We start from the raw sequence: 27,512 nt of genomic DNA, 5'->3' as shown, positions 1-27,512 counted from the left end.
GTGAAGTCTGGTGAAAAACAATACCCAATACTTCATCTTGATTAGTACGATGTGTGCAATTTCACAGCAATTTCAGTTGCTAATTGCAGCCACTATGCTCCGATATTACAGTTACCTTGCCAAGGGAAATTATTGCCACATACATGAATTTCTTATTAAAAACATTCCAAATCTTATGATCTTTAATTTATCATTAGTTAACCATTTTATTAGGATTAAATGGACACAGGACGGATGAGGATTCTTTCATTGTGGACTGGGGGATAACATTAGCATATTGCACGCTGACCCGTAATGTTTCTACAAAGGATAGCTAGTTACATACCTTCACTTCTTTCTACACGAATAATGAAATGAATCCATCATAAGATGTTCAAAGCCACAGAAGGAATTCAGAATCAAAATTCTTCTCTTTCAAAGAGCTGGGTGGCAAAACAAACTCCTGTTTTCAAACTGAATGTTACTGCTCAAACACTAAATTGCAGTAGGGTTTGCCAATCCTCCAGGATTGTCCCGGAGCCTCCAGCAATTACTCTTTGATTAAAGATTATGTCAGGTGATGAATTCTCCACGAATACATCCAACCAAAATTGGCAACCCTAAATTGCAGGCTAAATGGTGGCATTAAGCCACTGCCCTGTATTGGTGGCCTGGAGCTGCACTGGTCCAGGGGAAGCTCTTTGGAGGCACTGGGTCTGATGTGCTGTTGCACTACACCTGCTTTGTGCCAGCTCTGTATCACTTCCTCAATAGCCCCAGGGGTTTGGGGAGTTTTGGGGCAGAACGGAAGTGCGGCAGAGGAAGGAGGAGATGGATCTGAGCAAGAAGGGGTGTGGTCAGGGTGGATCAACAGCCCAGAAGTGGCCTATAAAGGGACACCAGTTAGGACAACCCTGAGGGCTTCCCCAGCCTGCACCAAGGTCTGAACTAGTCCCCAACAGCCCCTGAATGGGAGGCACACACTGCCTCCCCTCCATCCTCTCGCCTGCATCAGCACAGGAGTGAATCTGGCCCACTGTGTCACAGTAAGAGTTTTCTGTGCAGATCAATTACAGGATCACAGCCTTAGCAGCCATCTCCACATGTGAATGAAGGAGAAGCGTCTTACGTAGCATCAGCCATGTCCATATTCCAGATGTAAGCAGGGTCTGAATGAGCTTTCCCCTAACAGCTAGGGATAAGCTGGGGAAAAGACTTCAGGAGCAGGCCATGTTTGCACAGACGCACCTACCCAGCCCACGTGCGCAGCTTTGTCGAAATGATCAATTTTGGCTGGTTATGGGTGGCAAATCACTCGAGGATTTGAATGTAGGGGTAATGAAATGTTATACTTGTTGTACAGTAATGGGTAGCAGTCCTGTGCCTAGCATGCCCTGGTTGAGGGGGTCACCCTAAACTGAACCTCACTCGCTAACCAGAGGGTAGGGGTGCCAAATCCCAGCAAAGATGAGTGGGTGGGGACAGGTGTTCTTACCTAATGGTGTAGACTCTACCTAAAGAGTCCTAGACACCATTTGACCTGTTCCTCTCCAGTGTTTAATGACAGAGCTGGTTAGATTCAACTGAGTCTCCTTGTTTCTGGTTGGTGATTCCTAGAGTTGACATCACTTCTGACCAGTTCTAGCAGATTAGCCTTAGACCTTGCGTGGGGACAGCGAAAGACACAGAGACTGCACTGGCCGCGAGGCTCCCCACTACCTGCTGAACTCACCAAGAGCTGGGTTAAGTGGCAGAACTTCAGAGTGTGATTTCGTGGGAGCAGCAAGCAGTGGTGGCTGGTGGCAGCAGAAAGACAGAAGACAGCAGCAGCAGTGACAGCAGAGAGACGGTGGCCAGCAGTGGTAGCTGTGAGCCAGTTGCTCGCCACCGCACCCCCCACTCCTCCCCCGCAGCTCTGGTGGAGGAGGTAACCCTGTGAACACACTTCTGAACTCTGGGTCTTCACTAAGCAAGGACCGCTAACTGAGTGGGGCACAGCAGAGGGAGAGGGGAGTGATGCGTAAAAGGGACATTCATTCATTGGACACTGAAGCAAAGGACACTGCCCAAAGCACTGTGGGGTTAGGTTTGCTTATGGTCACACGCTTTTGAGTATGGTTGAGGTGTTTTCCCAAATTAAAGCTTGGTTCCCGTTCCCATTTAGCAAATGCTCTCTTTTGTTCTACGCAGACTCAATGCTTGTGAGTGGGGAAGCGTTGCCTCTCAGAGGCGCCCAGGGGTGGTTTTAGGTTTCCCCAGATTACTGGGTGGGGACTCAAGACACTTCTGTTTTGTATTTTTAAGAGGAACCCTTAGATATTGAACTTGGCCATTGCTACTGCCGACTCCATCTGGCAGAAGGGTTACCTATACCATTCAATTCATCTAGATCTGCACCAATCAGACTGGGCAGCAAACAAACCGAGTTCTTTCAGCAAATGTCATTTCACACACAAAATTGTCAGACAGGACAGAACAGCTTTTTGTCTGCCAGTTACATTTTCTCTGACAAAAGTAAAACACATTGCCCCCAACAATGTGGCAACCCATCAACAATTCAGTCTGTGTCCCCTCCTTTAAACCAGTATTTTAATACCATCAAAGATAAAAGCACAGTAATTTCTACAGCCAATTACTCATACAAATGAGTCATGAAGGTCAGGCACAGGTTGCAGAGGTTACCTAATAATTTGCCATTTCTAATGATCTAACAAGTGTAAAAATCAATAACTCCATGAGAAATGTATGTATATGGATACCAAAGTGAGACACACCTCTCTGGGGTTTGATTTCCAAACTGTAAAAGACAAGTTTCTGTTTGAAGTAATTACGAGCCTCTCAGTCTTCACAATTGCAGATCTGAATGCTGTGCATGCGTCCCAAGATGAATCATCAGATTGATTATGATCATGCACTCATCCTAAACTCTTGTGCCATGCACAGATTATATTCATACAAACTATACAGCAACAAATTATACCACTGTCCAGTAGTGAAAACCCTCCCAACAACCTGGCAATTCTACAATGAACTGAACTTTCTACCTGTCTCAAGAAACCAGCAGTTGAGAACTCTTGAAGTGAGCCGAAAGAGCTGTCTACACAATAGTTCCGCTTTAAGCAACAAAGACTCATATTTATTGACTAGGTTGTTCTGTGTTGGATACTTTCCAAAGAGTTTACAAGCCAGTAAACAACTTAAATGTATAATGTATGTATCATGAACCAGTTTCATCCTAGATTACTATAAATAATTTTAATTCAATAAATGGTTTAGTGCACGCTGAGACTGGACGATTCATTACACTAATTCAGCAAAACATGACTTCTAATAGGACACTGAATGCAATGAAAAATTAGCTGAAAAAAAAAAAAAAAAAAAAAAAGCAAGCATGCCTAAAGCAATTACAGTCTAATGATTATTCAGATAACGCATTTGTGATGTCACACAAAATTAACATCTTATCAGCTAAAGAGAAAGAAGCTGAAAGTAATGAATGTATGAATTGTAAGTGAACGGGCTGATTGTTTTTGATTATGATTAGGATAACATATGATCTTGTAGTTGATCAAGATGATGATTACAGATTACCTATGGTTATTCCTACTGGGAGTTCCCAAATAAACCAGAAATAGTTTGGAATCATTAAATGCATACTTGTGGTTAGTGTGTGATATTTGTGCACATGTGTGAAAGGAAAAGGGTTGATCTGGGGAGGAATTTCAAACTGAGTTGACAGTTCAGTAAGTAATGGTTTAAATTTCTAATTTTAGAATCACTCTTGGTTGAACTGTTGCTGACAGCTCCATAACTTTTGAGCAATATAAGCTTGACTGACAAGTTAATAAGGACCTTTCTTAAAAATCCATAGTTCTAAATAGGTCCTGATTATCAGCTCCCCAGAATTGTTAGGTTTATGGCTTTGTGATAAAATTGATTTACTAAGGTTTAATTTAATACTTTGTGGTAAGATTTCACACTAAAATATATTTTTTTCTGAAAATATATCTTTAAATTCCGATTAATAAAAATCTATAAATACATAATTCTCAGATCTGTTCTTTAGCTAAGCAAACCAAAATTAAAACAAATTTACAGAGAAACATGGTATGGTTGGTTAAACGTACTAAACCAACACGTTTTATTCCATAATTACCCTAATATTTTCACTTGGTGAGAAAAGGAATGATGTTAGCTATGATGTAATCAGTCTACCCTACATGAATTCCTGCATTCACATCTTGGAAAACTGCGTGTTTCCAAGGTTAAGGGAAACCACTACTGGGAACTGTTTAGAAGAAGGATTTCCGATCACTGGGAGGCTTTCCATCTTTCCTGTCTTGCTATGCTCCCCCGCACACACTTGTGGGCTGTCCCACCTCACTCCCCTGTCAGTTCACAATCTCAACCTCAGGCTGGAAACCCACCATGGAGAGGTAAGTTGCAGCATTAGCTGAGGCAGGGGGTAGTGAGGAACTGTCCCATTGCCATTAATTGAGAGAGTGTGAAGCGTAGGGTCAGCAGCAGAGGAAGTGGAAATCCAGGGTAGGCCCTTACAATTATGAGAAGCCTCTTTTGATGGGGGAAAGAGAAGCTGTGTTCCTCCTTAGAGGGAGGGCAAGAGACTGGAGCCAAGTATGCTGCAGTCTGAAGGCGCCCTAGGAGTTCAATCCTACTTGTGAGTTCTATGGGTGAAGTGCCCTCTGCTGATTACTAATGCAACAGCAGAAGCACACTGCACTCCCTCACCATGAAAACAGCTGCTTTGCAGAAGGATTGTCAGTAAAGTTTATGCCCCTGGTAAAAATATAGCTGATACAGTCCGGAAAAAAATCCAGACCGACAGTTTTTTTTCTCCCTTTTCCAGACTCCAAAGAAAGCAGCAATGCAACCTATCGAAAGCGTCAGTAGCATGAACAAGGATACAAACCAGGGAACAGCTGCTCTGAGGAGCCACTTAAAAAAGAAGCAGGGGATAGAGCGGTTGAAACATCTGTGCACCTTAAAACAGGCTACCAGTAGTGCAGCTGGGTAGAAGCCCAGGACTGAGACCCTCCCAGGCACAGATACCAATAACTCTTTCCTCACACACATTGCTGAAAACACAGAATCAGGGTGGCTGGTACTGTACTGCAGACAAGATGGCACTTTGCCAAATAACTATCTTTCACCAAAAAAACCCTGAAGCCATTTAAAATTCTGCTAGTTTCAGGTTTAATATGGGAAAGTCAGATGTGTTTTGGGAAAAACATTTTGGACCCTGAAGCCTTTCAACAATATTGAATTTTGGTGTGTCTACCTAAGCAAGAAACCCGGCTTCAAAAACTTTGTGATTTCGTTTTTGTTTAACAACTTGTAGCAGTTGATCTTCTGAGCTGGTCAAACACTTGTGCAGTCCACAGAGCTCAACTAAAATCCCTAGTTTGGTCTTGCTTCCACCCACTGGGTCCAAATGAGCGGGAAAGAGAGAAAAATCAGAGTGTAGGAACCCATGCAAAATCAAAATGCACAAAAATCCTGATTAAAACCAGTGTGAACCAAAGCCAAGAGACACAGATCTAATACTAGTCTGCCACCCTTCTGCCAACATGGCACTGGTGATTCAGTAAGTGGCTCTGAGCCAGTACTGAACCAACGCCCAAGGCCTTGCAGTGCATTGTTTTCTTGAAGTGCCTGCATTTTGGATGGGAGCTAAAACCAAGATCTTTGCTTATCTATCATGGATAGATAGATAATTAAGGATCCCAGGGTACTTTGTACAAGAGGAGAGGCAGTGCCATGGGCCAGTTCCAAACGTACAGCAAAACCTCATTAATTTACAATAATCACTAGAAGAAACACTGCAAAGGACTGGATATTTTGCATTAGCAAGGTACAGGCTATTAAAATAGCAAGGATATGGCCTCACAAAATGTACCATGTTTATATGTTTTGACAGCTGCAGTTTAGCATTAATTATTTTTATGCTGAAAGGTGCTAATGGCTGCCAGCAGGTGGGTCGGAGATCCAAAGACAATCATAGATCTCATTAAAGCCAATGGCTGTGCCAAGCACACACTCTCAAATTCAAAGGAAGGAACAAATCATTTCCCTTTAGGGTCTGTGGGGACCACTCAAGGCAAGAAACCACATGGTAGAGGTATATTTGGGCCTAATTTTGATGCCTGATCTGAACCCAACTAGATCACAGCCAATCTGAACCTGACCCGAGCCTGTCCACTTGCTTTCATACCTGACCCAACCCTAACACTTGTAATCCGGTGGGTCCCGTCAGAAACCTCCACCTCACACTACTGCCCCACTCCAGGCCTCGGCTCCTGACCCTTGCTGGACTCTGGGCGTCCTGCATTCCCTGCCCCATCTCCAACCCTGCGCTCACCCCCCTCCCCTCCCCTCCCTCCCCCCGGCAAGAGCTCCACCAATGGTACTACTGGGTGCAGACCCCATGCGACACATCACACTTGGCCAGGGCTGCTTCTTACAGGGCTGGGATGGTCACTCCTAGACGTGCCCCTCCAGGGAGCTCAGCCACAAGACAGCGGCTCTGGACAGCCCCAGCACCTCTGCCCACCCGACGTCCTGCAGACAATCAGGGGGTGGGGAAGGATTGAGCCTTCCCCCGGATGGCCAAGCCAGCATTGCCCCACATCTGACATGCTGTGGTGCCCACCCTCAGGGTAGTGCAGCGCATGCTCCCAGCCACTACCTGCACCACAGCATCCACGCTACCATTCAGTGCATTAGCTTGAGCGAAGCAAGCACTTGTCTGTCTGCCCAGTCTGGGAAGCACAGTCCCAGCTGTCGTATGGACATATTGCTAAGGACCTCGGGTAGGTGCTCTGGTTGCTCGCCCATACCACCACCTCTACACTGCTATTGTTACTCATGCTAGATAAATTAAAGCTAGCATGGATATGCCTACCCATGCTTTGATCACAACTTCATTTGCAGGGTAGACATACCCATGGGGGCTAGGAGATGGGTTGTAGGGTGTGTGTGTGTGTGTGTGTCGGAGGCAGAGAGCCCTAGGAAACAGTTGTGAGCATGACCCTGAAAAGGAAACAGAGGATTTGGGGCACAGAACTCATTGGCATGACAGATTTGGGGATTTCTAAGCATGGAAACTGCCTGCTGTTAGTTTCTCCTGTGTTCAGGGAAACAGGATTGTATGTCTATTTTTTGTAAATACACAAGATTACACCAAGAATACACCCAACTCATATCATGGATTTTTCAACCTTACAAGGCCCAGAACATTGTCTAACCACTCAGGCCAACAGGACAACATTATTTTACAGCAGCCAACGTGCACTAGGTGCCGCACAGAACAAGTAAAGACAACAGGGTTCCTGCCTCAGCATCCCTAAGGCCTCAATCCTGCAAAAACATGTGCACGTGCTTAACTGTGTGCACTGTGAATAACCAAAGGACTTCCACATGACTGCTCACAGTGTTTACAATTAAGCACCTGCACAAGTCTTTGGGGGATGAAGGCCTAAGGCCTCAGTCTTGCAATGAGCTCCATGTGTGCCCAACACAGAAGTCACTACAGGATCTGGCTTGATTTCAGTCATGATGCAGTGAAGCAAACAAGTAGGGAGATGCTTCAGGGAGGTAGTTTAAGAGGTACCGTTAGCAAGCTGAAGCTGTATGCACCAAAGGCTTGTGTACAGTATTAAATTAATTAAAATTAATTAAATATGAAAACACATCACATTAGTCAAATCTCTGTAACATATTATGTAAAACAGGCTTCTATGCATCTCTTTAGAGACAAGGGTTTCCATTTGCATACTGGTAAAGTGTGGATATGTGAAGTCTAGCAGTCCCCCACACTCTATCCAGGTCCCCTCTGCCATTGGGGCTGGAACTAGGGGTGCGGCACCCCCTGGCTTGAAGCAGTAATAACGAATACCAAATACATGGTTTCCACTTCAGCACCCCCATTATAAAAATTGTTCCATCACCCCTGCCCAGGCTGGTGCAAACAGAGGAAATGATCTGATCTATGACCTTGGACAGTTTCATTTTTGCATCCTGGTAAGAGAAAAAAAAACAACCCAAAAACAAAAAAAAACATCCCACACACAAAAACTACACATGCCAAGAACAAGAGCATTTCCAGAGAATCCTTCGGAGAACCCTGGGGTGCTTTCTGCAACACAGTGTCACCAAGATATTACTCTAGGCACACTTACAAGGAGCAGAAGCAAACGCACGTCTCTTCCAACGAACTCTAAACCCTGTAACAGACCAAGTGCATTTGAACGTCGACAGGAAATAGATTCCGCAACCAAAGAGGGCAGTTGCAAGAGTTGTGTGTTCCCATCTTCAAGACTGGGAATTAGGGCACACAAGATAATCAGCCAGTTTGCACCTCCATGGAATAAGCTATACTCATGCAGTATGAGAGAGAGACCAATGAAAAGTGCATCTTGTACTGGAGCACATATAAGTGTCATAACCATTAAAACAAGAGAAAACTCAGCTATCCTCTCTCTCCTCCTTGCCATCAGTCAGGCCACCCACCTGCTCTCTCCCTTCCCTTTCTGTCTCCTGAATGAGCACCCTCCCTCACTTCCCACGCTACCACTTCTCCATTCCGAATTCTTCAGGCACCAAAAGATGGCCACACTCTTCCTACCAGGCTCAGCCTCATGCTGCAGGTCCTTTTCCGCTTACTGCTCTTACATCAGGAAGTCTTTGCTCTGTCCCTGCAGGTGCTGTTCCTGCATCTCTAGGCTTTCCCTATCAATGGGAAGGAGCAAATCAAAGAGGGGAAGGTAGGGCACAGCAGGAGAAGGAGACTTCCCAGTAGACAGGTGTGGGTCTTTTGAATAAGATGCAAGAGAGAGGTCCTAAGCACTCATGGTCATTAGAAACTCCTTGGTACTTTTCATAAGGGCAGAGCTGTTAATTTTTCTACTGAGGCCAAATTCCAGCTCAGATGAAAAGTTATTTGGCTTTATTAGCCAATTAGATTGCCCCTTTATTCAATGCCATACGACCTGAACAAATATTTGGTGCCAAAAGCTTTCTGAAACAATGTCGGAGAGTGTCGCCATTCAAGAACAGTTGGGCAGATTCACCGCTGGGATAGTTTCGCTGACATCAGGGATGAATTTGGTTCAATGTATTCACTAGCAGATTTAATCATGGGGACAATTATTAAAGTGGTAGAAGATCTGATTAAATCCCCCGCAATTTAGAAAGAAGAGGCACTATTGTACTGTTTTGTTGAATTTTATGATCAAAATGAAATTGTCTTGAAAATTAAAGTGGATTTCCATTTCGTTTCCCAGTGCTAATGAACAGATCACCATTTAAATGACGACTGAGTCATTTAAGGGCATCATTTTTCTTTTACAGAATAGGTCAGGTAATTGAAAATGGCCCATGCATTAAATTAAATCTCCAGGTACTAATGGTAGGTTCTGCTGATTTGTGCCAAATACTAACACTTTTGTTCTGAAGTCTGCTATATCCACCAAGTTTGACTGAAATAGAAGGACATCACCAAATCAAACTTGTGTCTGAACAATTTGGTTTTTTAGCCTATTATTGTTACAAGTTACACCTCTAACAACAAATACTAAAGAAAACAAACATTTTTGTTTGCAGTTTGCTTTTTGAATTTGAGAATACTCTGCCTATAATCAAGTTTTGTGGTTTGGTCTACATAGTCAATTTCCCCTGTGGTTTATGTGAGTTTTTCCACAAAACCAGGAGGAGAGAGAAAAACATTTTTAAAAAATAGGGAAGTGTGAATGTAAAACCGAAAAATTGGCAGAAAGCTGCAGGGAAAGGCATTAGTGTATTTTAACTCATTTTTAAAAACTCTCTAGCTTTCTCCGTCAAATACAATCTATGGGATTGTGTTAGTGTTTTTGCCCCATGTTTACTGCCCAGATCTAGAGGTGTTTGGGAGTTAAGAAATGCATCTGAATTTTGCAGCTTGAGCCTCTCCCTTATTGCTTAAGTTTACTAAAGATTTTGCAACTTTTCCTTCATCCCTGGTGCAATGGGAGAATTCATAGCTCAGTAACTAGAGTCATAGGAGTCAGTCACTCTGCATTGCTAAAACATTCACTCCATAGTGTAAAACGCAGAATTACACATTAATTTTACTATTTAATAACTGGTCTAGACCTCATTTAATCGATTTACCTCATCTTAAAGGAGCAAGCTTACAGTATTTTACAACAGATCTTTTTCTCAGGGTCCAGCCTGAAAATAAACAATTATGCAAATAAAATAAAAAACGCTCTCTCTAGTTTCTGATTTTTTACAGGGTTTTGGGCAACCAAAATAACTCACGTCTGCAGAGGCTTTGGCCAGGTAGCATAGCAATCTAAATACCAAACAAACAATATGAAACCCAACCACACACATGGTGCAGCTCTAATGCCTCCCCAGCAACCTGACTTGGCACCCAGTCAGTAAATCCTTGTCTGTCCCTGGGCTAGGAATTTCCCAGTCTCTTTTAGGCTTTGACGTCGTCTTCATTGACAAAAAGGTGTTTTCTCACCTCAGAGTAACACACATTCGCTGTCCTGCTGTAAAATCATAGTAGAGACAAGGTACTGCAGTCTTACCATGAGGTAAACAAAGCCGGATAAACCACCAGTGGGGAAGGGGGGCAATATTTGTGCTGACCTGGCCTTACAACTAGCTCACTGTAAAAACTACAAGTGCCTTGTCTCCACTTGGTTATCTCACTGTAGAATCCTACTACACATTATTCTGATGTAAAAAGAACCATGCTTTTGTGCCAGTGAAGTCAAATCTTCTTTGCCTAACCAGATTCAGTTGTACTGACTGTTTCAGCTCAGAGAGGCCCTGCCAGCTGGGCCTCTGAAACCTCTGCCGGGACTTAACAATAAGCATGCTGCTGTCCTGCCTTGGTAAGGCAGACTCCTAGGGATACTGCAGGCTCCAGGATGCCCTCTGGCATGCACCAAGTGACCACAAGCCCTGTCATGCATATATACTTGTTTCCCCTCCCACCCGCCCAAGGCTGTAGTTAATATAAAAGTCCATATTCTGGAGGATGTTTACAAATAACTTCCAAACAAACATGAGGCCCATTGGAGCCATAACAACCATCTCTCTCTGAAACCTTTTGGTGTTCTCTTCAGTCTCTCAGTGGAAAAGGCTGAATCACAGAACTGGAAGGGACCTCGAGAGGTCATCTAGTCCAGTCCCCTGCACTCAAGGCAGGACTAAGTATTATCTAGACCATCCCTGACAGGCGTTTGTCCAACCTGCTCTTAAAAATCCGCAATGATGGAGATGCCACAATCTCCCTAGGCAATTTATTCCAGTGCTTAACCACCCTGACAGTTGGACATTAGGAAAAATTTCCAACCTAAACCACCCTTGCTGCAATTTAAGATTCATTTTAAATACATTCAGAATGCAAATACAAAGCCACTAAGCATTTTAACATTTAGAATGACCCCTTTAAGAATGACAACATTTTCAACATGGCTGGTAAGCCAGTGAATTCGATGGAGATAAAAAAAAAAAAAAAAAGAGACATTCCCCTTTTCAAGATTCATCTGAAGTAGTTGAAAAGACCCAGTCATTCAAGTGACTTTTATATGAGTCACAATCATCCCACACACATTACCGTTAGATGTACTCATAGCCTAAAATCAACAGCTGCATGCGACGCGTACAAAAATATAAGATGGAAAGACATCAGAGTTGACAGACAGCCATGTCGGGTGGCTTCTTCTGGTAGTGTGATGTACTGAAGAGTGAAAGTCAAATTAGCAATTAGATGCTTGGGGCACTTGGGGAAAATAAAGGAACCAGAATCATCCGCTTTGGGTTTCAAAGGACAAACTGTGCATTGTTGTGCATGAGCGGACGATTCCACTGTAGATTGGCCAGGAACAGCGGCCAGTGGGAGCTGGGGGACCGTGCCTGCGGGCAAGAGCATCATGCAGAGCCTCCTGCCCCTGCCTAGGAGCTGGATCTGCTGACCGCTTCCAGGGTGCATTGTGGAGCCAGGACAGGCAGGGGGCCCGCCTTAGCCCCGCTGACCGGGAGCCACCCGAGTTAAGCCCGTGGCCCAACCCTGATCCCCAACCCAGCCCTGAGCCCCCTCCTGCACCCCAAGCCCCTCATCCCCGGCCCCATCCTAGAGCCTGCATCCCCAACCCAGAGCCCATACCCCCCTCCTGCACCCCAACCCCCTGCCTCAACCCGCAGTCCTCTCCCGCACTCCGAATCCCTTGGCCCCACCCCCCAGCCTCAGGGCCTCTCCTACACCCCAAACCCTTCATCCCCAGCCCCACCCCAGAGCCCACAGACCTCATCTCCTCCCACACCCCAACCCCCTGCCTCAACCCACAGTCCCCTCCCGCACTCCGAATCCCTTGGCCCCACCCCGCAGCCTGGAACCCCCTCCTGCAACCCAACCCCTCATCCCCGGCCCCACCCCAGAGCCCCCACCCCGAGCCTGGAGCCCCCTCCTGCAACCCAACCCCTCATCCCCGGCCCCACCCCAGAGCCCTCTCCCTCATTTCTGGACCCACACCAGAGCTTGCACCCCCAGTTAGAGCCCTCACCCCCTCCTGCACCCCACCCCCCTGCCCAGTGAAAGTGAGTGAGGGTGGGGGAGAGCAAGCCACCGAGGGAGGGGGAAATGTAGTGAGTGGGGGGCAGGGCCTTGGCGAAGGGGCGAGGCGAGGGTGTTCTCTGTTGTGTGATTAGAAAGTTGGCAATACCTCACCTCTCTAATATCCTGGGACAAACAAACTACAGCACTGCATACATGCATAGAAATTGTAACGTGTGATGTAATTGTGCGTGTTCCATGCCTAACCCCCAGAGGGAATCTGTATGTATCAAGATCCCTAGCAGTGGAGCAGTACAGGGTGCCAGAGCAAGAGCAACTCAGCCACCAAATAAACAAGAGGGTTACTTAGCTCTCTGTGCTTGTCTTAGTTGGCAAGTTCCCGGGGCCAGATGTAGTAGATCTAACAGAAACCACCTAACATTTATGAAAATGCACAAAGTCACTAAACAACCAACTACTACATATTATGAAAAGCGCAGGTCACAGAAGGATGTCTATGAAAATTCATATAGCCAAAAGTAAGGTAATAAAACTCCTACTTGCAAGCCTTCCAGATTTGGGATATTGGTTTGGAGAGAGAAAGTAGGGAGGACAAAGAAGTGAATGAGTAGATCTAAACACTATGTTCTAGTTCAGTAATACAATACTGGACGCCATGCAGGAATTACAAAGTGAAATTCTGTGGCCTGTACGAGGTGAGACCAGATGAGCACAATGGTCCCTTCCGGCCTAAAAATTTATGAATCTAGACTGTAAAGTTTGATGCCCTGCCTGTCCAAATCCTCCATTATGTAAGGGGACTGTTGCCCCCTTACTAACATTCAGTGGGGGTGTTTTGGTTGGCTAGCTCCCAGTACTAAAAGGGGACGGGTTTATGGGAAACCAGGACCCTGAGACGGATAGACCCCAGGAACAATGAGGAGAGGCCAATGCTCCAGGTCAGCCTGAATGACAGGGTGGGCAGGCTAATCAGAGAGTCAGGAGGCCATGGAGGTCCCGTCTTCCGTGTGAGCTGGATTTGCCTGGGTCAGACAGAGTGGGGCTGAACTAAGGAGGAAGCAGGGGCCAAGCTAAGCTGGGGAGCAGAGCTGTGCCAGATCCAGAGGGATCAGAAAAGCAGCCCAGAGAGAGCAGACCCTGTCCTGGGAGCAGAGCTGAAGCCCTCAAAGCCAGAGGCACAGCCCAGAGAGAGCAGACTTGCCCTGCGAGGAGAGCTGCAGCAACCAGAGCCAGAAGGGCCGGAAAAGCAGCTCACGAAGCAGGTCAGTGCTGGGAGCAGAGTCACAGAAGCAGCCTGCAGAGCAGACCTGTCCCGGGAACGGAACTGCAGCAACCAGAGGCAGAGGGGCCAGAGAAGCAGCCCAGGGAGCTGGAGGCAGAGCAGCAGCAGCAGCGCAGAGACAGAGTGGTGGAGCTGGGGCTGGAGCAGTCTGGAGCCGGGTGCGGTGAGACCGAGGGGGACCCTGGGCAGCAGGCTCAGCACAGGGAGACGCCTCAGCCAAGGGGCTCCGCAGGCCAGGCTTGGATCATAACCCCATCAGGGTGGGGGCGATACTGGGAAGAAGGGTCCTACCACTTAGAGCCTGAGAGGGTGTGACCACCACCAGAGCAAGTGTCCAACCCACAGCATCCCTGCAGGACAGCCAGGGCCTGAGAAGAAGGCCTGGGACTTACAAGGAACAGACTGTGAAGTGCCCGGACATTCCAGAGACACTGTTTGTGATATTCCCTGCCACAGAGCGGGTGGATCTGTTTCCTTTAACCTTTCCCATTTTTCCTTATTCTTTTTAAAATTAATTGTTTGATTAAATAACTTGCATTTGCTTTAACTTGTATGTAATGGTCAGTGGGTCAGAGAAGTGCCCAGTGCAGAGAGAGTACCCTGGAGTGGGGACACCCTAGCCCCTGTCCTAGGTGACCACAGCAGGATTGGGGGTCGAGGCCCCCCAGAATCCTGGGCCCAGCCTTGTTGGGGTTTCAAGGACTCTGCCAGACAGAAGAGTGGAAGGGGAGTCCTCAAGGGCAGGGAGGCCACTGGGTAAAGGAAGTGGGAGCGAGGACTCAGATCCTTTCGCTAGCCCACTTCACCGGGGTAGTGCAGAAGCCAGGAAAGTTCCCCACAATAGCGGGACTATTTCCCCGCTTACAATTACCCTGCTGCCATAATACCGAGTCTAGCCTCAATCCTGAGGCCACCACTGTAACTAGGGAAATTTCTGTCTTTACTCTTAGTAGACTGGATATAATGTTCATGACGGAGCATATTCACAACACGAGTTGTTGCGGTTTAAAACTGTCTTCGCCTTGCATCAGCGTTTAATCACCTACTTAGGTAGTTTATTGCCTTCTGCACTCCCTTGCCATGCACATCATCCCTTCAATAGAATGCCATAATGTCATCCCAAGTTTCTTACAGTCATTAGAAGCAATGTTAAGAACTTACACTTCACACTGTAATTGACAAACATAACAACATGAGTTTGGCAAATGACTGTGGCAAATATATTTCACGTCATTTAGTGGCACAGAAGTTATCAAATTATAAGGCAATAAAAATGCAGAAACACATTTTGGCACTTAACAGTTTGTGGCAATAAATCTGCCTGTTCATGTTTTAAGGGCTGACAATATGAAGCTAAAGAACTGTTAATAGGTTCTGCATCCTCATGTCTACATTCCTTTCTTCATTTTCGGAAGGAGTCTAATGCAGATGGAATGCCTTATGATAACTCAAAAACTGTGGATGTTAATAGTTAATGTTTGCTGTCAGATATTAGTGACTCTGGACAGCAGTCTCAGCTTCGATCTGTTGTAATCAGTCAGAATACAGGCACTGGTAGAAAAGCATTTTAATAATCCAAGATCATTTGATATTCCTGAGGATATTTTCCATTCAAAGCATGTTTTTTTCTGCCAATCATCAGTATGCTACCTGTGAATTAGCAACATTGTCTGGGCATGAGTGCCCTTTGGGGTTATCCTTAAGCACCCTAGGGATGTACATGCTTGCTGACATTCAGTGATCAGATTCTGGTTATCGTGGTTTTGAGTTCCATCTCTCTCTGACTCCCCGATAGCCTACCTATGTACCTTGCCCTCCTTTAACGATCAGATCCCACTGGCTTTATCTGGCCATCTCCTACTACTACTCCTCTGGCTTCCTTCCTGAATAGTCCTGTGTCTCCCCCACCACTTCCACTTTTCTACTCAATACTCCTGACTCAATACTTATCTGCCTCCTGACTTTCAGAAATCTGCCATAGGATTTGGTGAATCAGCCATCTCTCTGCATCAGACAGCCTTCAAAATTTAAATCACCAGCTCACCAGACACAGCAGAGAAGCTGCCACACCTTGGTTGATCTCAATATAGGATCCTAACAATTGGGAGGGAGTCACAAGTAAATTGGATGTTAGGAGGAACTGGCAGAATCTTCACAGGTCAGGGGAGAGAGAAGCTGGACAACTGGAGGGGGTAGTGGGATAAGGCTTAGTGATCCGAGTGCAGGTGCGGGAAATAAAAGAGCATGATCAAAATTCATTTATCGCATAGCTCTGCAATTTACTAGATAGCTATCACCATCATTACCACCACCACATCTGTGGAATAAATGATGTGCTTAACTAGAAAGCTCTTTCTAATTTGCTACTGCAAATGCATGACATAGTTCCCCTTTCAAGCTCTGACAGAAGAGAGTGATCTAGTGGTTTTGGCACAGAATAGAGATCCTGGCTCCAACACCAGCTCCCTTTTGTTGTCACTTACCCCTTCTGCCTCCATTTCTCCATCTCAAAAATGGGAATAATATGCTTGCTGTATGGGGCTGCTGTGTTATGTTGGGAATGTGTGGTCACAGGGGGTTTTGAGGATTAGCTAATGTTTGTAAAGCACACTGATGATGAAAATGCTAATTAGTTTTGTTCTATATTACATTATCTTTGTAAAGCCTGACAGAACTAAATCTTTAATTGGACTGATGTAGGACAATGGAATTATCTTATAAATTAGCTTAAAACTGTTATCAGCCTTAACCTGATATTTTACACACAAACGCAAAAGATTTAAATTTACAAATACCAGAGAATCTCAAAGAAAACAACCTTAAAATAAAAACTAACCCTCTAGAAAAAGCTTTTAATTACCAGAAGTTGCATGTTGGAAGTGTGGGTGCTCATTAAAAAAAGCACTGCAGAAGGATGCAAGGCAAATGCCATTCAACTTTATTCTACTCTAAAGTTATTTAATCATCATAGTCAGTCACAAGGGATCAGACTCTCTATGCATGAAGGAATCGGCTTCTGTAGGCTTGCTGCTGTTCTGCCTTCTGGGAAATTATTCGTTGCATAGGCTCCATCAATTTAAAATGCTTCTCAGTTACGAACAGCATCTCTTACAAACCCAAGGCTTGATACTGTGAGCTGAAGAGCATTCCCTATTACCACTGAAACCAGCGTGAGCTGGGGACCCTGAGCATCACAAAGGATTGGAGCTCGAGAGAAGAGGCAAACTAGCCATAAATAATCCAAGTCCTCTGTAAACAGTAACATTCATTGATTTACAAAACCCTGCCCAGTCCTGCTCTCGCTGAATTCAAAAACCTTTTTGCATTGATTACAATAAAGTTATCCTGATTTTACTGAGGTTGTTCTTTCATTAACACTCTGTCCACAGCTACATATTAAAAGCTAAAGTCATTCCTTGTGTAACTCCACTGACGTCACTATTTACATCAGGGGTACATGTGAGTTTAAGAGCTTAATTCTCCACTTCACTGCACCTTGTGTAGTCATTTACACCTGCCCAGAGTGAATGTAAAATGCTATAAGAGCCACACGGTAACATTTTATACAGGTACAAATGATTACACATGGTGCAAGGCAGCGGAAAAATCTGGCCCTAGGATGGGATTTCTAGTACTAAAATCCACAGTCTAGAAGATCTGACCCATTTCTAAAAAGCAAACCACAACAGCAGGTGTCATTGCTATAAAAGATTCCATCTTCAATTCACTCTGGTTACCTGACCAAGAAAGACCAGTCTTTTATTGCTTTCTATCTAGGTACCTCCCCAAACTAAACCTTTTCAGTCTCTCCTGGTCTGTGAGAGAAATAATACCGCTTCTCACTTTTCACAGATTTATCTGCAGACCCTTTCTTTCCTGGAAGCATCAAGTCATATATGTATGTGTATATATTTCAGCTGTTAACCATTAGCAGTAAGAAATGTTTTGCCTGTTCACGGATCAGCATCATTCCACACTCTTGAAGTGTCATTTAAGATCAAAGATCCGCCATAAAAGTAGTATCAGAACAATGTCAGGCTTTAGAAACAAACCCCACTCAAGCAAAAACTGTCAGAATTATTACTGTTTCTGTAGCCCAAAGTGCAGCCTCAACAACTGCCTTCTGACTCACAAGCTTTCCTTGAGTTATATTTAGGCTTGGCAGAATTCAATTTTAATTTTTTTTTTATAATTTCAACAGATAATTGACATTTATTTTAAGCATTTTATTTAAATTTTCAGAGTTGCAGGAAATTGTGGGGGTGTCAGGCAATAATTATTTAATGACAGAAGCTACTGAGATTCAGAAAGTTAAAACTTTTTAGCTCTTAACACACAAATGGTCAACATGCTGAAATATACAAACTAAATATCCTTAAATTAAACTCTAAGTACTCAAGCAGCATTTTTCTTACTTTACCTAGCTGTACATTTTGATCACCATCAATGGAAATATTTTGTCCATTGGTTTGTGTGTACGCCGTGAAATCGGCATTTACTGATAAAAATCTAATTCTTCCACGCCTAGTAATACTCCGTCCTTGATCTGTGTACATTGTGGTCGATGAGAGCTGCATGCACTTAAAGCCTGATTTTTCAGAAGTGCTGAGCTCTCATCTCCAGGGGAGGTGAATGGGAGCAGTGGCTGCTCATCACAACTGAAAATCTGGCCTAAAAGTTTCTAAGGGGAATATTCACAATTTATCCCACATGCAGAACTTTTCCTGACATCAATTGGATTGCAGCATGCTAACTGGAAGGAGCCTGTTGGGGCATGCTATCTGGTGCCCCAAGGAGTCATATACTACCATATATTAAACCTCATTACTAGTCCTTTGTAGAATATCTACAGGCTAGATCCACTGCTGGTGTAAATCAGCCTACCTGCATTTAAGTCAATGGGGCTACAACAATTATACCAGCTGTGGAACTGACCTACGCTTTCCAAATCTCCTGTAACATTACATTACCCAGCCTTGTTGCATTCTCTGAAGGCCTAATTCAAAGTTCATTGAGATCAACTGAATGACTTCCAATGACTTCAGTGGACTTTGGATCAGGCATTAACAAAGGATCATCTGTGCTGCCGTACCCAAGACTAGGGTTGCCAGTTTTGGTTGGATGTATTCCTGGAGATTTAATCACATGACATAACCTTCACTCCTGAAGACTCCAGGCCAATCCTGGAGGGTTGACAACCCTACCCGAAACAGGTAGAGGATGTTCTAGGAATTACAGCTCAAACATTCATTCAGAATTTACTAAAACTTTGAAGATTTCTGTCTCAACAGTTTTCTTTTTACAAATGTTACTATTTGACTGAAGAGCTTTCAGTTAGATAGCATTTGAAATCAAAGCAAGCATAATAAAATGGCATTTCTGCTGAAGAAAGAAAAATCGATTAACAAAATGACATTTGTCATGGCTATGATAACTAATAAGTGTTTTATATTACAACCATTGTATTGGTTTCTACTCAGTTGTAAGCATTTATCAGGTAGACTCTTTGCCTGGGAGTTCATTTTATATACCAATTTTTAGAACAGTTTTGAAAAAAATACCAAAAGTTTAAACATTGATTTCTGCATAGTAAATCCCCTAAGGCTTTGCAGCTTGCAGACAGGCCAGGTCCTGCAGATGTAGCTGCATAGGCAGACTCCTGTGCCCATACACAGCCTCACTGGCTCTCACGTGGGGCACAGGGTCTTCCCTTACAGGATTAGAGCTTTAGGGCCTGATCTTACTCACACTTCTGTCCGTCCCTGCCTGCTACCTTCTGGCATTTGCTGCTGACTGCAGCCTACATGCTAGCAAGGCAAGGAAGTTTGACAAGCCGTCAACCTGCAGACCATACCCTCCTGGAGGTATGACGTATAAGATAAAGATAGCATAACCATCTCATCTAGTGCTTTCTTAAGCTCCAGGTAGAGTTCCTAAGCTGCTATGTGCACAAGACATTGGAACAGAGCCAGTCTCCCTGCGATCTCTTCCTGCCCCCTCACACAACAGCTCCTGTCCTGTCTCTTTGCCAAAGCTTTCCCACACTAATACTCTTAATACTAAAACACTGATTAAATTAAAGATGGAGATTTCAGGCACTGAGAAATACTGGTATAAATCTTTCTGTGACATTAAGTGCTTTATAAATAACTGCAAAAAGTTACTTACAGTTCTACATCACTAATGGACTTCAGTATAGAATCAGTGACAAACACATATTGCTTGAAAACAAAAGTGTGGGAATTTTTATTAACTTACACACTTACCTGCCAGGATCAAGTTCATGGTTGTTTTCCCTGCTGGAACTGATTGCATCAAAACTGCCTATAAGGGAAGGAAGTAGCTTCACGGTCTGTTGCTTTGGGCCTTAGGGGCTGGCTTCAACTCTTCCAGAGGAATTCTGAACTCAGGTCTTGGCAAGTTAAAAAAATAGTTTTCTTTTTTAAAATATATTCACTTGTGCAGCAAGACCACCCAAAGGACTAACAAAAAACTGCTGCTTAGTAAAACACAGGGTCTGTAACTAAAGGTCAAATAAAATTCTGCTGGAACCTTGGGATAGAGACAGTGGTTGTCTGAGGGAATGGGAGAAGACTACATACTGGAGGAGGTTCCTAGTCTGCAAAATGCTGGATTCTAAGTAGCTTTGTCTAGCTCTCTCACTGGCTGGCAGGTCTACCCTGTATTTCAATTGCTCCAAACGTATGTCCCAGTGCACAGTCTGAGCATCTAGGCTGGGGATCTACTTTGGGCTGGAAAAAGGGAATTATTCTCTTCCCTAAAACAGGGAGCAGCTGAGCCACATTGCAGCTACTAGCGGGGGCTGGAAGAGCCTGTATCAGCATACCCACACTCCCCTTCATGGGGCAGGGAATGCCCATCATGTTCACATGGTGGTATAGTCACTAACTCAGCCTTGTCTGCCCTCTACAGTCTTGTATCCCAGCTGCATACTAGGCCACAGGTTGCTCAAACAAAGCTGGACTCTACATCTCACTGGGGACACCATCTCCTCACACAGGCTCCCCAAATCATACCTGCCCCTTCATGCTGTTACCTTCTGTGGGAGGCGCTGGGCATTCATGGAGAAGACATCCAGATTCTCCCCAAAATGACTTTTGAGCTTCAACTTTTCTTTTCCTTTTTTTTTTTTTTTTGGTAAATAAAGCAATGAAAAGGACACATTTTGAGCTCTGTGCAGCAAAGCAAAGCAGTCTGCTCTCCTTTCAGTATGATTGCATCCCACATAATACCCATTAACTCTAATGCAATGTGTGTGTGCGTATTGAAGGGCAAATTGATTGGCTCTCCCTGCCAGCCCTGAAGATTTACACCTTCAGCAGTTTCTAACAATAGCAGCATCACAGACCAATCGATAGTTAAAATTCTGCAGTAGGGTTTGGGTTTTTTTAAGGGAAAGTATAAAATCAAAACAAAAATCTCAAGACTGTCTTTCTCATGACTATAGCTCACATTCACCACTCCTGTCCTCCCACTCTCTCCTGTCACAATCCAAAACAGCAGGTTTCAGAATGACCCCCACAGAGGGGACAGCCTGAAGGCAAATGATTAAACAGCTGCTGTCCTGGACAAGAGTTTAATTAATGTAATCAAAACCATAATGAGGTTAATTGCAGCAAACAGGCATCACCAATTAGCTCACAAATTGCCAACCCTGCATAGCTTATAATCACAGGGCCTGCAATTAATAGCACGTGCCACTGCCCCTTGTGTCACATATCAAGAGGGAACGCACAGAAATGGGACTCTCTTCCCAGTAATTAGGCAGGGTGTGAAAAGCAGACAAAACACTACAGTTTGGAGGGTCACAAAGAGAAAGACAGCACAGAGTTCCAAACATGTGATAGCGACATTACATACAGGGTCAATACAGCACAGCTGTCTCCAAACAAACGCTCAGACTAGGGTTACCAACTTCCAACTCGCACAAAACTGAACACCCTTACCCCACTCCCTACCCTACCCTAGCCTAGCCTACGGCTCCGCCCCTTCTCCAAGGCCCTGCTCCCGCTCACTCCATCCCCATTCCCCCCCCCCCTCATTCATTCATTTATTTATTTTCACCTGGCTGGCTCAGGGGGTTGGGATCTGGGGTGTGGCCAGAAATGAGGAGTTCAGGGTGCAGGAGGGGGCTCTGGGCTGAGGCAGTGGGTTGGGATGCGGGAGAGGGTGAGGGTTCTGGCTGGGGCTGCAGGCTCTAGGGTGGGGTCAGGGATAAGGGGTTTGGGGTGCAGGAGGGGGCTCTGGGTTTGTGGGGGCTGGGGCTCAGGGCTGGGCAGTGGAGCCAAGGGATTCAGAGTATGGCAGGGGGCTGGGGTGTGGCAGAGGTACTGGCCCTAGGCTGGGGCTTGGGTTCTGAGGTGGGGCCAGAAATGAGGGGCTCAGCGTGTGGGAGGGGCTCTGGGGTGCGGGGGGGGGTGAGGGCTCCAGCTGGGGGTGCAGGCTTTGGGGATGAGGGGTTTGGGGGGGGGCTCAGGGCTGGGACTTGAGGGTGGGGTGCGGGCTTACCTTGGGTGGCTGCCAGTCAGCAGCGCTAAGACAGGATCCCTGCCTGTCCTGGCTCGGTGCTGCCCCTGGAAGCAGCCAGCAAGCCCAGATCCTAGGATAGGGGGCCAGGAGGTTCCGTGCACTGCTCTTGCCTGCAGGCATCGCCCCCGCAGCTCCCATTGGCCACGGTTCCAGGCCAATGGGAGTGTGGAGCCGGTGCTTGGGGCTAGAGCAGCGCACGGAGCCTCATGCGGTGCCAGAACAGATAGAGACTAGCCTGCCTGTAGCACCGCCGACCGGACTTTTAACAGCCTGGGCGGTGGTGCTGACTGGAGCCCCTAGGAGCCTTATCTACTGGGCGTTCCGGTCGAAAACCGGACACTTGGCAACCTTAGCTCAGACCAGCATAACTCCACTCCTGCTTGGTACACCTTTCGTTCTATTCAAGATCATGGTAACATAGTTTGGGCTAGGCCTAACCCAGATGTGACCACTGAGATCTGTAGGAGGCAGTGTTTGGCCCAATTATGCCTACCAAAAAAAGGAGTAGCATTTTCCAGTGTATCATTATAGATTTTTACAGTCATGCCTAGAAACTATAGTTGTGGATCAGGATCCTATTAAGCTAAGTGCTGTGAAGACATGTGTTGAAGAGAATGGTCCTACTAAGAAAAGCAGGTTTGAGCACTGGGCTGGGACTAAGGAGTCTATTCCATGGCAAGTCACTTAGGCCTAGATCCTCAAAGGTAATCAGGAACCTAATTCTTCTTGACTGTATTGGGAGTCAAGTGCCTAAAAACCTTTGAGGATCTTGGCCTAGGCCCAAGTTTTCAAATATGGCTGCCACTTGGGGCACATCAATTTGTAGGTGCCCAACTTGAGAAACCTATTATGGGCCTGATTCTCATAAATGCAGAGCACCCACAACTCCAATTTAAGTCAGTGGAATCCATAGGCACTCAGCACCTCTGAAAAATAAGGCCCTAAAGACCTGATTCTTCACAGCCTTGCACTTGATACAATCATTTACTCCTATGCTGAGCGTAAAATGCTACCAAATCAGAAAGGTAGCATTTTAAATGCCCTGTGCATAGGTGTAAATGACCACACGAGAAGCTAAGTAATGGAGAATCAGGCCCTGGGGCCCACATCCACAATGGGGCTTTAGGCCATGTTTACACTGCAAAGTTTCCTGCCTCAAGTTATGTCAGCACACAGCCACAGCAGTTAGTATATCGCTTGTGCATGTGCATACTTGATTTCTTTGGCCAGCGTTGCACGTACTCACCAGGAATGCACATCGATGCACAGTGAGATGCACCATGGGGAGCTATCTCAGTGTGCAACCTGCTGCCATCCAGTGTACTATCTTTTGGGAATTTTGCTAGTGCATGGTGGGGCAGAAACAACTTGCCCCAAGTGACTGGGAGCAGGAGATCAACATCCCATAATGCAATGTTTTCCAGCCCATATCCTCTCTGTCTCATAATTTTCACGCCTATTTTCAATTTCCCACAAACCCACACAGGACTTGTCTCTGTCCGCCATCTCTGACAGAAGCATGGAGCCTGCACAGTTCTGCACTATTGTCCTGAATACTGCAAGCACAATCCTCCAGTGCCTGCAGAGCTCCAAGAAGAACTGCAAGGAACACGACAATTTCCTGGGAGTCAGTTTGCTGTGGGACATAGTGAGAACCAATTCCAGGTTGTTGCTGGCATTCATGGAGCAGTTGCAAATGGTGGAGCGTCATTTCTGGGCCCAAGAAACTAGCAGTGACTGGTGGGATTGCATCATAATGCAAGTTTGGGATGTCAAGCAGTGGCTGCAGAACTTTTGGCTGCAGAAGCATCCAATGTAGGAACATCAAACTGAGAGCTGCACTGAAGGTGGAGAAGCAAGTGGCAATCACACTATAGAAACTTGCAACGCTGGATTGCTACTGGTCAGGGGGCAGTCATTTTGGAGTGGGAAAATTCACTGTGGGGGCCAGTGTGCAGGGCCATTAATCATCTCCTGCTATGTAGGACTGTGACTCTCAGTCATGTGCAAGACATGGTGGATGGCTTTGCAGCAGTAAGGATCCCAAACTGCAGTGGTGCAATAGATAACATGCATATCCCTCTTTTGGCTCCAGACCACCTTGACAGAGTACATCAACAGAAAGGGCTACTTTTCCATGGTTATGCACACATTAGTGGATCACCAGGGATGCTTCACTGGCATACATGTTGGCTGGTCAGAGAAGGTGCATGACGCTCACATCTTTAAGAACACAGGACTGTTCCGAAAGCTCCAAGCATGGAACTTCTTTCCTGACTAGATTACCACTGGTGATGTTGAAATGACAATAGTGATCCTAGGGGATCCAGCCTACCCCTTGCTCCCAAGCCACCTCGACAGCAAAGATTCAGCTACAGACTCAGCAGTTGCAGAATGACGGTTGAATGTGCTTTTGGTAGATTGAAGGGAGACTGGCATTGTTTATTCACAAGGTTGGATCTCAGTGCAGAAGATATCCCAATGGTTATGGCTGTCTGTAGTGTCCTGCAGGGGCAAAACTTGCTGTAAAGGCTGCCTGCTGACTTTCAACAGCCAGATGCAAGGGCTATCAGACGAGCTCCAAGCAGAGCGAAAGGCTTAGGGAGACTTTGAAAGAGCACTTTAACAGTGAGCTACATCAATTTACACCAGCTGAGGATCTGGCCTACTGGTTTCAATTAAAATTGCCATTTTCCGGTTGTTTGTTGGCAGACACCATCCAAGATTACCTGGGACATTGCAAGTACAGGGGCCCCAAATATTAGGGATTGCATGTGGCACCCCCTTTAATGCTGTTAACATCAGGGAGGGGAAACATTTCTTAGATATTGATGCGAGATAAATTAAGTCCTGGTGTAAGTCCGCAAGGTCACTGCAGTTAAACCAGGGGGGTGAATGTAACCATACACGTTTTGTTGTTGATCTCCCTGATAGGCAGATTGCATAGGTAGAGAAGAAGTGCAGAGTAGCATGAAAGCCGGATTTTGCTCGTGGATGTCTGTAACCGTCATCTGCAGCAACAATGCAGCGTGTGTGCACTTACCTGCACCAGGCACTGCAGGAGGCAGGGGCTCTTGTGGAATCTGTGTCTCAGGGATCGCACCGTAATTGAAATGTGCAGTAAGCAACATCCAAAAAAAGCAGCCCTGCCTTATTAAGGGCCAGAGAGCCTGATTCACTCTTGCCCAACATCTTGTGCACTCATTTCCACCAGTGCAAGGTGGGTATAAAATGCCAGCAAATCAGAAAAGTAGCACTTTTCACCAGCTTTTTTAAAAGGACTAAAGCTTGGTGCCAGCCAAGTGTGAATCTGGTCCCAAGTGTCCCTGGCCCTTGTACAGTTGAGCTGAGGAGGGGAAATAAGAAGCACTTCCCCCTATTTTATGCCCCAGGCAAAGGCCTGGGACAACTGCAGTCTCAGCACTCGGAGATATAGCAATTTTTCACTTGGGCACAATTTGCCCCAAAGGGAGTGGGGAGGAGGCAGGGCCGTGCCCACTCCTCCTACATGATAAGCACAATCCTTGCCAGGGCTACTATTTGGCAGTGCAGCTCTGCACTGCCCCCAACATTGCACCTTATCCCCAATCCTAAACCACAGTATCAGTCGGCAAGCAGAAACCATTTCATCTATGTAGGGGGGTTCTTTTTTGTTTTGGTGTTTTTAACCATTTCTCCTTCCGGCAGAGAATCGAGAGGTTGTTATTCAATGCCCTTGATTTGTTAAACAATAGCTGTGCATGATTCAGTTATGATTTTTCAAACCCTTGTAACTCAGCTAAACAAAGACAATTTTCACCAGGATGGCACAAAGAAACTCTTCTTCCCTAAGGCCTATCTTCCTGTCAAAATTTCAACTTTCTAGCCCCAGTCAATGTTGTTATGGTCACAGCATACAAACAGAGAAGTCAGAAAAAAACAAAATACTCTTTCAGGAAGGCTGCAATGTAACACTACTTTATTTCTGAAAATCCAGAACTATAATACGCAAGAACCAAAACAGAAAAAGAAAAAGCAGGCTGCTCCCTAACACAGCATCACAACTTGCTGCAGACTGGCTCTGATTGCATGCTTCCCTAATATTCATGCAAGTATGACAACAGAAGCCCTTACAAATTAAAGTTACAGCCTATGGTTCCAACACAGTTTTCAGTACACAATAGATTTGACACTAGGACTGCTAAAAGAGATAAAAAATTTGCTTTATAACATGGAAACTTGAATTTCCCCTCCCTCCTTATTCCAAAGTCCTCTTTCTCAAAAGTGGCTGAACCATTTTTGTACAAACTTTTTTTTAAAAAATCACTCACACAGAGACCAGGCTTTGACAATTTCAGCTTGACAGGTGAAAGATTCAGACAGTTATGAGCAATTGTATAAGGGAACACAGACATGAACACACTTAGGCAACTTTAACTGTAGATGTCACTAATATTCCATTTGTATAAATACCATGATGGCAGCAAACAAATAATGACAGTAAAAAATCAGGAGTAGCGGGAAGGAATAGTAATCCAAACAATTACATAAAATACGTGTTGTCTGTGTGTGGCAGAGCCCAGGCACAGAAACAAAGAGCTTTTTACAGATGTCTTTTTTTCTTTAAATAGAAAGACACTGGTCCAATCAAGATGCTTTGAATTGATGATCATAGTTTTTATGCTCTGTTTACTTATCTGATTGTCATTTTAAAAGCCCAACGCCTGAATTGCAGTGCACCAGTGTATTTGCTACATGGCGATAAGACGTAGAAACAACATCAGGATTGCTCAACGAACACAGAAGCAGAGAACTGTTTTGTTGTGCCTCAGATAACAGCATTAAACTTGTCAGTTGATACCAGGAAGCTGCATTCATCTCCTTCACTGGAGACACCATATTTCTGGCAGTTGCAACTCTTTCCCGACTAGACCAGACAAATTAATTGTATATTAGCATAATGCTCTACATCTCAGAGTGCAGTTGTTTCACAGTTGATTAAAGGCTTCAGACTAGGGAATCAGCCTTATATTACTACTTTTTCCTATTAAAGTAATTCCTTTGCCCATTTACATTTTAATTTTACAGTACTATTCAGCTAAATTAAGGTTTCTCTTCAGCACTTCCACTGTA

At 45.2% G+C, this 27,512-nt stretch overlaps 1 protein-coding gene and 1 long non-coding RNA gene across 4 annotated transcripts in view; both read right to left on the bottom strand.

Moving 5' to 3' along the window:
- The window catches only part of KCNH1 (potassium voltage-gated channel subfamily H member 1), a 302,534-nt gene that overhangs the window by 150,811 nt on the left and 124,211 nt on the right, over window positions 1–27,512 (bottom strand). The gene's annotated exons all lie outside the window — the stretch shown is intronic.
- LOC122465194 lies at window positions 381–21,778 on the bottom strand. Its single transcript, XR_006289845.1, has 3 exons — window positions 20,908–21,778; window positions 20,117–20,262; window positions 381–422 (listed from the first exon to the last, which is right to left on the bottom strand). It is a non-coding gene; the product is annotated as an uncharacterized LOC122465194 (long non-coding RNA).

Source organism: Chelonia mydas, chromosome 3, assembly GCF_015237465.2.
Source record: "Chelonia mydas isolate rCheMyd1 chromosome 3, rCheMyd1.pri.v2, whole genome shotgun sequence".
Classification (NCBI taxonomy): domain Eukaryota; kingdom Metazoa; phylum Chordata; order Testudines; family Cheloniidae; genus Chelonia; species Chelonia mydas.
This window is presented reverse-complemented; position numbering and strand designations above follow the sequence as displayed.